Genomic DNA, 11,702 nt, shown 5'->3' on the forward strand with positions numbered 1-11,702 from the left:
GACTAATTTTATAGTAAAGAAATAAATGTCTCAAATATTGTTTCAGTATTAAAATTTTAAGAATATTGTACTTTTCTCTCTGGCAGCACGATGGCACAGTTTGTAGAGCTGCTGCCTCTCAGGGAGCAGGTTGCCCTGGTTCAAACCCTGGCCCAGTGACCATTCTGGGTGGAGTTTGCATGTTCTCTCCGTGCATGCGTGGGTTTTGTCCGGGTACTCCAGTTTCCTCCCACAGACCAAAAACATGCATGTTAGGCTGATTTATCCTGATGCATGCGCAACAATCCAGGTAGAAAAATCTAAAAAAGTTAAATCTGGTCCTCTGGACATTCAAAATGTCATAACATTTGACATTTGAATGTCCAGAGGACCAGATTTAACTTTTTTAGATAACGTCCCAATGTCTTTTAAACCCCAAAATACATTACGGCAAAGACTGGTTCATCCCAAAGATCCAGTCCCCTGGCACAAACAGAGTAATATTGTGTATGTTGTTCAGTGTCAGGAGGGTGATCAGTCTTACATCGGGGAAACTAAACAGCCACTGGCCAAAAGGATGGACCAGCACAGAAGATCAACATCATCAGGCCAGGATTCTGAGGTCTACACTCATCTCCAGGCCAGCGGTCACTCTTTCAGGTGTAGACGAACAGATGCTGAGATATATTCATCAATTAAAACGGATTCTTCATTTTTCTGGACTGAATAAAACGTGCATTGAATTTAATAAAATGTAACGTGAGACGTTATTTATCTTTGACCCATCAAAATGAATGTGGTCATTTATTTTACAGAATCAAAGTTTACATCAAACATTTACATTAATTTGGCAAAATATGAGAATAACAACATAATTAATCAGCGGGCTGTACAATTGTGATCAATTATCCACACGGCGGTGGATGAGCACTTTACACAGACATTTCTAAATTATCTGGAAGGATTTCTACTTGAGAGAAGAATTTAAAGATGGAAAGTGAAGTTTAAAGGGAGTAAAAGATGGTGTGTGAGGGGGAGTGTTGACCAGAACCGACACTCTCCATTCGAACCCAGCTTTTCCTCGGTACGCTCGGTAGTAAACTTGACTCGTTACCTCTCTGAAGATGAATCAGCAGATACGGAGTTCCAGTTAACGCTACCTGTCCAGCGTCTCCATAGGATGGCTGTGACCCGTCCGAAGTAGTGACGATATCCCGTCTGACACAAGCTCACCTCAGCAAGTGGACTTCACATGAGTGGAGTCCTTCAGAAGTTCCACTCAGAGGTGGAAGATGTTATAATCCAAACTCGGAAGAGCCTTATCATGGCTGGACTTCTGTTCTCCCAAACGACTTCACAGAACTGCGAACATCTCAGGACTGAGAGAACTAGGAAGTACCGGCATTTAAAGGGCTCTATTTCTGGTATATTTGAGCGTTCCTGATTGGTCAATATCAACCAGACAGGGGTGTGTTTTGTGATGTAAGAGGTTACTAGAAGTCAGAAAACAGCTAGAATGTTATTGGAACAGATTGAAAATGTTCTCAGAGACAGAGAGAGTTTTGTTTTGGCGAGTTTGGAGAAACAGGTGCCAACTTCTCTGTTGACGTCTGAGAGGATGTAAACAAGACAGTTGTTCCAACACATGTCTGCTTCGACTCCTGACCTTGGAAAACGCACACTTGCTCATTCAAAGACAGAAATCAGAAAATGCATAATTACTCTGTAACAGGCCTTAACATGAATTCTACTTTGCATAAGCAACTAAAAATCATTGTTACTGTTTTACAGTTAATAAAATTGATTAGTTCACTGTAACATCTAAAATGTTTGAACTAAAACACTTTGATTATCAAACATTTGTAAAACAGGAATGATAATAGAAAAGAGAGTGTTCTTTCACTTGAATTTTCAAGAAAGAAAGTCAGGATGGGTGAACCTGTATTTCTGGATTCAAATCAATGAAATGACAGTTTCTGTCCCACAAGGTTCTTAAGGTCAAGGGTTTTGACCTTAGGCTTAGTTTTGACATCAGGTCAAGTTCACTACACAGGGATGAAGATGTTCACATCCTGGACAGAGAGGAACGATGGTTTGAGAGAGGAGTAAAGGAGGCCATCTTTGTGAAAAGAAATGGTCCATCATTAAACAGGGGTGGAGGCCTCCGGGTTCAACTGTCCCCCTCTTACAATGCTGTGATTGCTAGTATCACTCAGCCCTCTGTGAACAGTAAACAGCCATCAGTGTGCTAATGATCCATTGTTAGGCTGATGGTCCTTCTTGATCATGTGATCAGCTGGTTTTGGTTGTCAGCAGCAAACTGGTTGATCCACTCTGAGAAGGTGCTATTTAAGAGACTGAGCTGAAAACAGCACCTCAGACTGAGGAAGTCTCTCGGATGAAAGACGGAACGTTTCTAATTTTTTTTTGTTTTGCTTTGCTTTTTTGAATGTCCAGAGGATTTAACTTTTTTAGGTTAGGCTTACTTGTCCCTAGGTGTGAGTGAGCGAGTGAATGGTTGTTTGTCTCGTTTGTCTCTATGTGTCTCTGTGATGGACCTGAGACCTGTCCAGGGTGTCCCCCGCCTCTCACACAGTGATGGCTGGACATGGGCACCAGTGACCCCCACAACCCAAAAAAGGAAGAAGCGGGTAACAATGATGGATGGATGGATGGATTTTTTTCTCGAATTAGGCAAAAAATTTTAGCAAAAGATTTTGCATTTGAAGCAACATGAAAAATTAAACTCAAACTTACCTAAATGTGTGGAAAATGCAATATTACACTACAGTAATGTGATTTTGCACTACACAGACTCAGAACAAGTGGAAGATTATGGATAATAATAATAATGTGTTATGTGTCCCATACAATGATGAAATTGGATTTCTACATTTAACGCATCCACCACCAGGTGGAGCAGTGAGCACCTGTGGAAAGCAACCGGGGAGCAACTGGGGATAGGGTGTCTTCAGAGACGCCACAGATGTGCAATGACTGGGAATCAAAACTGGGATTTTTGGGTCCCGAGTCGGCTGCCCTGATGGATGATTTTGCAGTCTATACACTATTTTCATATTTTTGTTAATTGTTTATTTCCTCCCCATCATGTGTTGTTCAGAGATAAATCTAACAAACACAAAAAGCAGGAGGCAGACAAATGTGAAAAAAAAAAAACTAAATAAAGACCTTGTTAAAAAATAAATTTTTAGAGATTTTTTTGTGATTTATACAAGAAAAATAAGAGTCAGGTATCTATAACTTAGAGAATGACAAAGAAAAGGGACACAGAGTTTATCAGATTAACCATCCTGCTGTCCTTGGGTCAAAAGGCTTCTGGGGTCATTTTGACCCAAGGACAGCAGGATGGTTAATGAACAGGTACAAAGTTGGATAACACAGAGCACAAATACAGCATTATATACAAAATGTGCTCATTATTTCAAAGTTTACAGAATATGTTTAGTTGTGCAGTGGCTAATCAAAGTTATAAAGAAAAGTTAAAATGCCATCAAAAAGATTTTAATGTTTTAACCCTCTGTGAAAAGTACATAAAATAAATTACAGGCACAAACATGTTGAAAATTCTTTCACACAAGTCAACAACAACTCCCGCTAACTCAGTAAATTTTTGAAAAACCTTTGACTAGTCCTCTCTATGTAAATAATTCTGTTTGAAAAACAATAAAAAGATTTTAAACTTAACATTTTCTCAACTCAGGACAAATTAATTTCTGTTTAGGCTTCATTTAGCTGTAAAATGTTTTCTGTTGGCTAATATTTTCAGCTAGAAAAACATCAGAAAGGAATAGTTAGAAAGTTTAAGGAGGTTGACAGAAACAGAATTAACATCTTCCATCAGCAACAAAAAGATACGGTCATAAGAAAAAGAAGGTCCACCTTCTTCCAAACAGTTTCACATATCAATAATAAAAATCTGATCTTTACAATCGTCTATACTTATTCAAAACTAACCTCAAATGTACAAAAACATCAAACTGATTCCATCAATTTTATGCCAGTAAAATATCTGATAATCACCGTTTGTGTATCTTTATTTGTAGGAATTGTTCCATAAGATCAGTGTCTAATTGTCTAAGTATACTAAATGTCAATTACTCCCATAAAATGAACTTTTTATACACGATGTGTTTAGGATGAATCTCAAAAGTAAGAAAACTTGATTCAAAAACAGAAAACTATTAGTGACACTGTAAGATACTTTAACAAATAGTTAAAGACAAGAGCTTAAATTATAAAAAAACAACTTTGAAAGGAAAGGAAAAAACAAAGCACTGCAGCAAAAGTGAAATGCTGTAAACATGTTTTAATTCAAAGTGACAGCACAGTGGAAGGAGTTGGAGCCATCTTGAGAACAGGAAGCTCACAGCGTGAGTCCGACTGCTGCCGTGTCCCGCGTTTCACATCCTGGTCTCTTCTGGTGGTTGATTCGTGTATTCCTGAAGGAGCTGGTGTAGAGGCAGCCACTTCTTTATCGAAGCTTTGATCGCTGAAATCCATCTGAACAGAGGATCAGAAACGTCATCATAACTCCATGAATTAGTGGCTTTAAGCCATGTTGTTTTAACGTGCTATACATCATCCCAATCCAGGAATTTAGAGAGCTCCTTTTAAAATCTTTCATCAACATCACGTTAGCTCTTCTTTAGAGATAATCTGGTCATTTTTTTTAATGATGTTCTGTCGAACAGTTTTCAACTGTACTTTATGAGAAAATGTCACAAATCTTTATCCAGGTTAGGCTAATGGTTAGCCAAATGAAGGTCTGGTTTATGTTTTTCAGGCTAATAAAAGAAGAAGACTCAGTTTTTCCAGGACATTCATGAACTGCTTTTATTGCACAACAGCGGGAACGTACAAAAGTTGTACTTTCATGTGCGCTCCTCTGCAACCGCTACAGCGGCCTTACAATAAAAGCAAATCCCACATCCCCCACCCGACTTTTTTTTTTTTAACAATAAAATAAAGTTAGCAAGGCACAAACAAAATTATAAATTCACTTCTCAATGCGTATATCAGAACATAACTTAGGTAACCCTGTATGTAATTATATGTACCCAGGCTCCCTCTATAAGCTTTAAATAGTTTTTCAGAGACCTGATTCATGCATCTTGCAGTTATGTATTATGTTTTATGACTCTGTGTGGGAATAAACTGAACCCATTTGTTATGATTTGGACCTAAAAACCAAAAAACATTAATTTTGACATCAATGGAATGATCTTTGATAACTTTAAATGTTTTATTTTTTTCTTTCACATTACTCTGAATATCCAAGAACAGTGCTTTAAGAATACAGGAACACTATTAGTCTCCAAATCAAAGAGGCATATTTATCTCATGCCCCCTTGAAGTTGATCTCACGGGCGTGGTCAATCCAAGGGGAGACCCCGGGACATGGCCAGGCAATGCCTGGCTCACTGGTGATTCCCTGGGGAGCCGCCACCTCTGTAGTTGGACAGTCCTGCCGTGGTGTGGCTGGAACTGTGTGCTATTGCTGCTCATCTAGATCAACTGCTCCTGGGACAGCCCGAAGGTGTCGCCTGTTTCGGCAGGTCACATTCCCATTGGCCATCAAGTAGGATCTTGGCTTTCTGAACTTGCTGATAACTTTGGCTGGCATTGTCCACCCTTAGTCTCCCATCAAGCTTCACTTTAACCATCTGACCTGGGTGCAACTCAAGGAGTGAACAAGCTAGTTGTAGAAGAATCTATGAGTCTTTACATGCAGCATCTTTTTAATACACCATGTCCTGACTGGCTGGACAGGGCAAAAATGTATTTTCTAGAGCTGGAACAGCGGTGTGGATTTGTCGTCCTGTCATAAGCTGAGCTGGACTTGCACTGGTTGCTGCCATTAGTGTAGAGCGATAGCTCATCAAAGCTAAGCAGGGGTCAGGCTGTTTGAGGATGTATTTGGCTGTTTGGACTGCTCTTTCAGTAGCCCTGGTTTACTGTGGATAATGAGGACTTGAGGTTAAGTGGGGGGGAAGTCATAGCTCTGCTTAAAGTCTTGAAACTTTGACGATGAGAACTATGTTCCATTGTTGCTGACTAGTTCGAGTGGGATGCCCCATCTCACAAACGTGTTTAAGCTTGTTGATAACTTGCCTGCTTGTGGTGGTAGTGAGGGAAGCGATATCAAATGTCCCTTGAAAAATAATCAACAACTCCAGGAAGTTCTTACCCTCCAACTCACACAGGCTTGATGCAATCCTATGCCAGGGGTGATCGGGGAAGGGAGTCATCACGAGAGGTTCCTGTCTCTGTGTGGGTTTGTGCTCGGCAAAAGTTGCATGACCTCACTCTGTACAGTAATTTGTAGTCCAACATTGGGCCACCACATTGTTAATTTATATTGCTCACGACTTTTGGTCAGTCCTGGGTGGCCTTTGTGTAGTTGGTCTAGAACATTAGTTCTGAGTGATTTGGGGATTGCAATGCAATCATGGTAGAGCACTAGCCCCTCTGACTTTGAAAGATGGCTTCTGGTTGCATGGAAGCCTTGCAGTGGCGAGCTCTTTGCCATTCTCCGAGGCCACCCCTTTCTGATGAAAGTGATTACCTTGTCAAGTTCTGTGTCTGTCCTAGTGATTCTGTGGATTTCTTCCAACTTTTGTGACTTCATAGGTTTGCTGGCCACCACATTGTTCACAAACACCTTGACTTGGCTCTCTGCGTCTGACTGGCAGATTACATGCAATGGATGTTCCTGAGAGTGTACCTGCCACCACTACCTGTTTACCGAGAACATGCTCAATAGTGACATTAAATCGCATCAAGTGCATTAACCTTCTCTGACATCTCTGTGGAATTTTGCCAAGGTCGTACGAGTTTATTAAAGGCACAAACCGCTTATGATCGCTTTGTAGAGGTACATGGCCCATACCTTGACTGTAGCGGGCAAAACATTTGCAGGCCCAAACAAATAACAGACACCCTTTTTTAGTCTAGAAAAATATTTTCTCTGTATCCGTGAGTGTGCAAGAACAAAAGGCAATGCGCTGCAACTCTCCATCGTGGTCCTGTAACAGTATGCCACCCAGGCCATTTCTGCTGGCGTCCACACTAACAACCCTTGGTCAGCCTGCATCGTAGTAACAATATGCTGGCACTGCCACAAGCATTGGTTTTACTTTGTGTAATGCTTGCTACTGAGACTCACCCCACACCCATGCAGTCTCTTTCCTGAGCAGGTTTTTGAGTGGATGCAGCACGGTGGACACACCTGGCAGGAATTTACCCACATACTTTATTAGTCCAAGTACCTGTCTGAGTTGTTCCACATCTGTGGGGCTGGACATCTTGGTAAAATCTTCCACTTTGTTGTCATCAGGTTTCACACCATCCACGCTGATAATGTGCCCCAAATGGCACTTAGCCCTGTTGAGTTTGAGACCTGATGTTTTGATTGTCCGTAACACTGAGTTTAAGTGTTGGTCATGCTCCTCTTTGTTAGACCTGAAAACAATATGTCGTCCATCACGACAACAGCTCCGTCTAGGCCTTTGAGCAAGGTGCTCATCAGCTGTTAGAAGATCTCAGACGCTGATGTAATGTTAAATGAAAGGTTCCTGAAGCAAAACCTGCCCATCGGAGTTATGAACCTGATCAGTTTCGGGCAACTGGAATCCAACAGAATTTGCCAGAACCCACTGGAGGCATCCAAGATGGAGAACACTTTAGCTCCGGTCGACTTGGGAGTTAGATCCCCGGTGTGGGCAGAATATAGCATTCATGCTTGGCTCCCTTATTCAGATGTTTTAAATCCACACATACTCTGGCCATGTCCTTGTTGCACTTTGAAGCAGACACCATTGGCACACACCATTCCGTTGGTCTGGTAACTTCCTCAATAAGCCAAGACTGAGCATGCACTTTATTTCTTATTCCACTTTTAGGAGGAGAGGGAAAGGAAGTGTGTGGTGTGCTCACACTGTATGGCACTGCATCATCCATTAGCTCTATTTTTACAGGTTTGCAGTTTAGTAATCTTATTTCTCCAAACATGTCCTTTGTTAAGTTACTATTAATCTAATTTACTCTAACCCACCCACCTGACTTTTCCCCTCTGTATTGTACACCCTTTGCCTGGACAGTGTCAGTTTAGATCTTTGCTGTAGCTTGATGGAAGTCATTTCCGTCATAATGGTATAGCACCGGTTTTGATTATGACATTCACAACTAGTTCGATGTCACAATCTGTATATGAGCATGACTCCTCCATGACTGTCGCCTTTGACAAAGTTGCAGCTCCCAGAAAAAGCCCTCCTATGAAAAATAAATCCCCATCTGAATCTACTACACCCTCAGCCCTGACTTCTTTTAGCATTTTGTTTTGCATACAACTCCAAAGTGTTCTTACTTGTTGTATTTCACACATTTTTTAATTGCGGGCTGGGCAGCTCTCCCTTTTGTTGTGCCCCGTTATGTCTTTAGCAGTTTTGTTTATTAACCCCATGTTTTTGCTTGTACCTCCTATGGTTCATTGTAGCGTTACCTCATGCTATTATAATGTCTGGTTTTCACCTCATTCATGGTACTTTTCAGTTTTGCGGGTCAAGAAAGTTAATAATTTACCGTTTATTTTCAGCAACGTTTTCAGCACAGAAGTAGAATGTCTTGAACTCATCTGATGGAGGTTTTAGTTCAATGATGGACTTTTTGGACCCATGGGGTTGCTCTCGCACCGAGTAACCCTGAAGGTAGATTCCACCTGAAGACAGAGACAATGCTGTGGTCATTACAATCCTATACATCATTTATTTATCCAGTTTCATGTCATGAGACATAAAAACTCATTTATTGGAACAAGCTGTTTAGAAACTGAATATATCTGCATTACTTAAACATGAAACAGAATGAGAACATTCAACACAGAGCCACACTGATGGTGACAGATAGTAAAAACATATTAAAAAAGGCTTAAACCTGGCAGGTTCGTACCATGTGCATGAGTTGCCCTGATACCGCTGTACAAGTAGAGGCACCCGTCCTTCAGAATGCAGTAATACTGAACTGAAGTGTCCTTGCTTTTGTCCATTTTGTGAAGCAATCCAAGACAATCAGGGTTTTTCACAGCCAGAGGAGGCAGATTAGAGTTGTGTCTCGTGACATCAATCCACACGTGATTCTGAAACATGGGGGTTTATTAATATAGTTTACAGTAGTCTCTGAAGCAAATATGACAAATTATCATTTGAATCTACTATTGTCATGAACAAGATTGTCAAAATTAAATGCAATTTAAAGTCTCTACTATATCAGTATACCTGTGTGATGGGATGAATAGCCGTTTCCATGGCCTCCAACCACCTGGAGTTACAACGACATCAATAGGAAAACTATAAACACTTTTAAATCAGAAACAGTGCACATGGCTTGTATATGGTCATTTCAAAATTGTGCCTTGTTGATTTTGTGTCACTTCATATTCCAAATAATTAAAAAAATAAGCAAATGTAATTTTAGCCATGTTTGTAATTCACCTTTTCATTTCTTGATTGGAAGTGGCGCAGAGAATGTACGCTCGATTTCCAGACTGAGGGTGGCACTTGAACACAAACGGCTTTCCCAGGGAATTATCCGGAGCCACCATAGCCCCTTCCAGCTGCACTGATATCAATGGCTGCCTCTTGCCTTCATCCTATAACACCCATGTCATTAAACACTTCTTTATGTTTTAATTTTTATATTAATTCACCTACTTACTCTTTTGTGTTTGTAGTAGTGAAGGCAGCAGTCATGTGTGAGAACAAACCACCTCTTCCTCCAGCCTTTAATCAGGCCAGACTGGGTACGCTTGTAAAGGTAACCACGACATGGGGGTCTTGGTGTGTTAGGACCTCGAGCAATATCTGATCCAATGGTCAACATGAGAACATCCGGACCTACAATAGTAATGACATTCCAATTAACTCAAGTGTTAAGCTTAGAGTCAATGTACACTTTAGTTGCACAAGTATCCACACATCCATCATTGGTAAATGTTTTTTATTTTATTGCGTTGCAACTAAACAACATAAAACTAAAAAGTGGTGCATGCGTATGTATTCATGCACTTTAAGTCAACACTTTAAAAACCACCTTTTGCAGATGCACCTAGATGCTTGGTGCATCTAGACATCTATGAACAAACTGTTCTAGTGCCTTCAAATTAAATGAGCGCTGCTTGTGTACATTCGGCTTCTCCTTCCGCACTAATCTTTAATTCATTTCATCATAATCACTTAGTTTCATCTCATTCAGCCTTATTAAACTAAAGTATTTTTGTAGACAAAATACCCATAGTTGAAGTAACAAATTCCAGTTTAAGGAGCTACAAAACAGAAATGACACAAAAAGAGACTGAATATTTTTAAGCCGGTTGTAGGTAGTTCAGGTGAAAAGTCTCAAGCACTCAGCCCAGCTCAACAAACTAACATTCATTTAACCTTTATTTAGACAGGTTAGTCCCATTGAGCCTCGGGGACTCATTTACAAGAGAGACCTGAATTTTAACAGAGTGATGACCACAGTGAATAACAACAATAACAATAGACAGTCATAAAGGATGCATACAAATTTATTTTATTTTTTAACAAATGAAAATAAAATGGTAATTAATAGGGTAATTAAAAGGAAAAGTAGCAAAAAAAAAAAAAAACAGCATAACAGGATATCATACCTTGTTTTGCTAATATAGCAGCATCAGAGTGAAGAATGCTGGTGACATCAGTCCCATTAACAGCCAGGACGTAGTCTCCAACCATCAGGCCTGCTTCCTCCGCAGCTCCGTCTGAATTCAAAGAAATTACAAGCCTTATTTTCCAAAAAGAATCAATAAAAACCCACACTTAAAAAAAGACTGGATAAAAATATTAGTCATAATTCTCTGTGAGTAAAAAGTTACAACTTGGCCTCCATATAGTTTTAAAAACCATACTGACTGTGATTTTTCCACCTCATGCTAAGATGAAATAAGTAAATTTCTTTTGGCTGCTCCTTTCTTCAGTGGTCACAACAGCAAGAAAACTCACATGAAAGATCTGGCTATTTTGTTTTACAAAGTACATGAGATGCCCTTCCTGATGCAACATGGGCTCAAACCCACAACCTCAGGATTACAAGACCGCGGCACTGACCACCGAACTACCGCAACCCCCGACAAAGGGTTGTGGTTGCTAAAATGAAGTGAAAGCTCTAAATTGACTACATATATTAATATTTTTGGTTATTAACACGCATCATCTTCATCATCTGCTAAGCTAGAGTTTTGTTGTTTTTGTTGTTGTTTGCTCTAAAAAGCAAATCTAACGTTTAAAAGAATGTAACCTCTTCAAACAATAGATATTTTATTCTTATTTATTTATTTTACAAAAAGGCGTATGCAGATTTGTCCAAGTCCCTGTCAAGAAATCAATAAAATATTTTGTTTCTATACAACACTTTGCAAAAATTTAAAGTTTGAATAAATCCGAAGAAGCTTGGATGATAATGGAACATTGGTTTGTATAATGTGGTATTTGCTTATTAATTTAATATTCTCATGAATATGAGGCAATTTTATATTTTTTCCACTTGCTTTCATAAATTGTGTCTCCAATATTCAAATGTGGGGTCACAGTTGAATTGCTGAGTCAAGTCTAGTGTTTAAGTTTTATAATTATTTAATATAATAAATAATATTTTGTAACCCCCCCCCCCCACCCCAACACCACATT

At 39.7% G+C, this 11,702-nt stretch overlaps 2 long non-coding RNA genes across 2 annotated transcripts; both read right to left on the reverse strand.

The window, feature by feature from the left end:
• Positions 1-9,066: 9,066 nt before the first annotated feature.
• LOC119424399 lies at positions 9,067-9,544 on the reverse strand. The gene is made up of 3 exons (XR_005187506.1): positions 9,489-9,544; positions 9,273-9,315; positions 9,067-9,133 (listed from the first exon to the last, which is right to left on the reverse strand). It is a non-coding gene; the product is annotated as an uncharacterized LOC119424399 (long non-coding RNA).
• Positions 9,545-9,570: 26 nt separating this feature from the next.
• On the reverse strand, positions 9,571-10,708 carry LOC119424398. Its single transcript, XR_005187505.1, has 3 exons — positions 10,667-10,708; positions 9,712-9,890; positions 9,571-9,646 (listed from the first exon to the last, which is right to left on the reverse strand). It is a non-coding gene; the product is annotated as an uncharacterized LOC119424398 (long non-coding RNA).
• Between the last annotated feature and the right edge of the window lie 994 nt (positions 10,709-11,702).

This window comes from Nematolebias whitei, chromosome 18 (genome assembly GCF_014905685.2).
Source record: "Nematolebias whitei isolate Nwh7 chromosome 18, NemWhi1, whole genome shotgun sequence".
In the NCBI taxonomy this organism is placed as follows: Eukaryota; Metazoa; Chordata; class Actinopteri; order Cyprinodontiformes; family Rivulidae; genus Nematolebias; species Nematolebias whitei.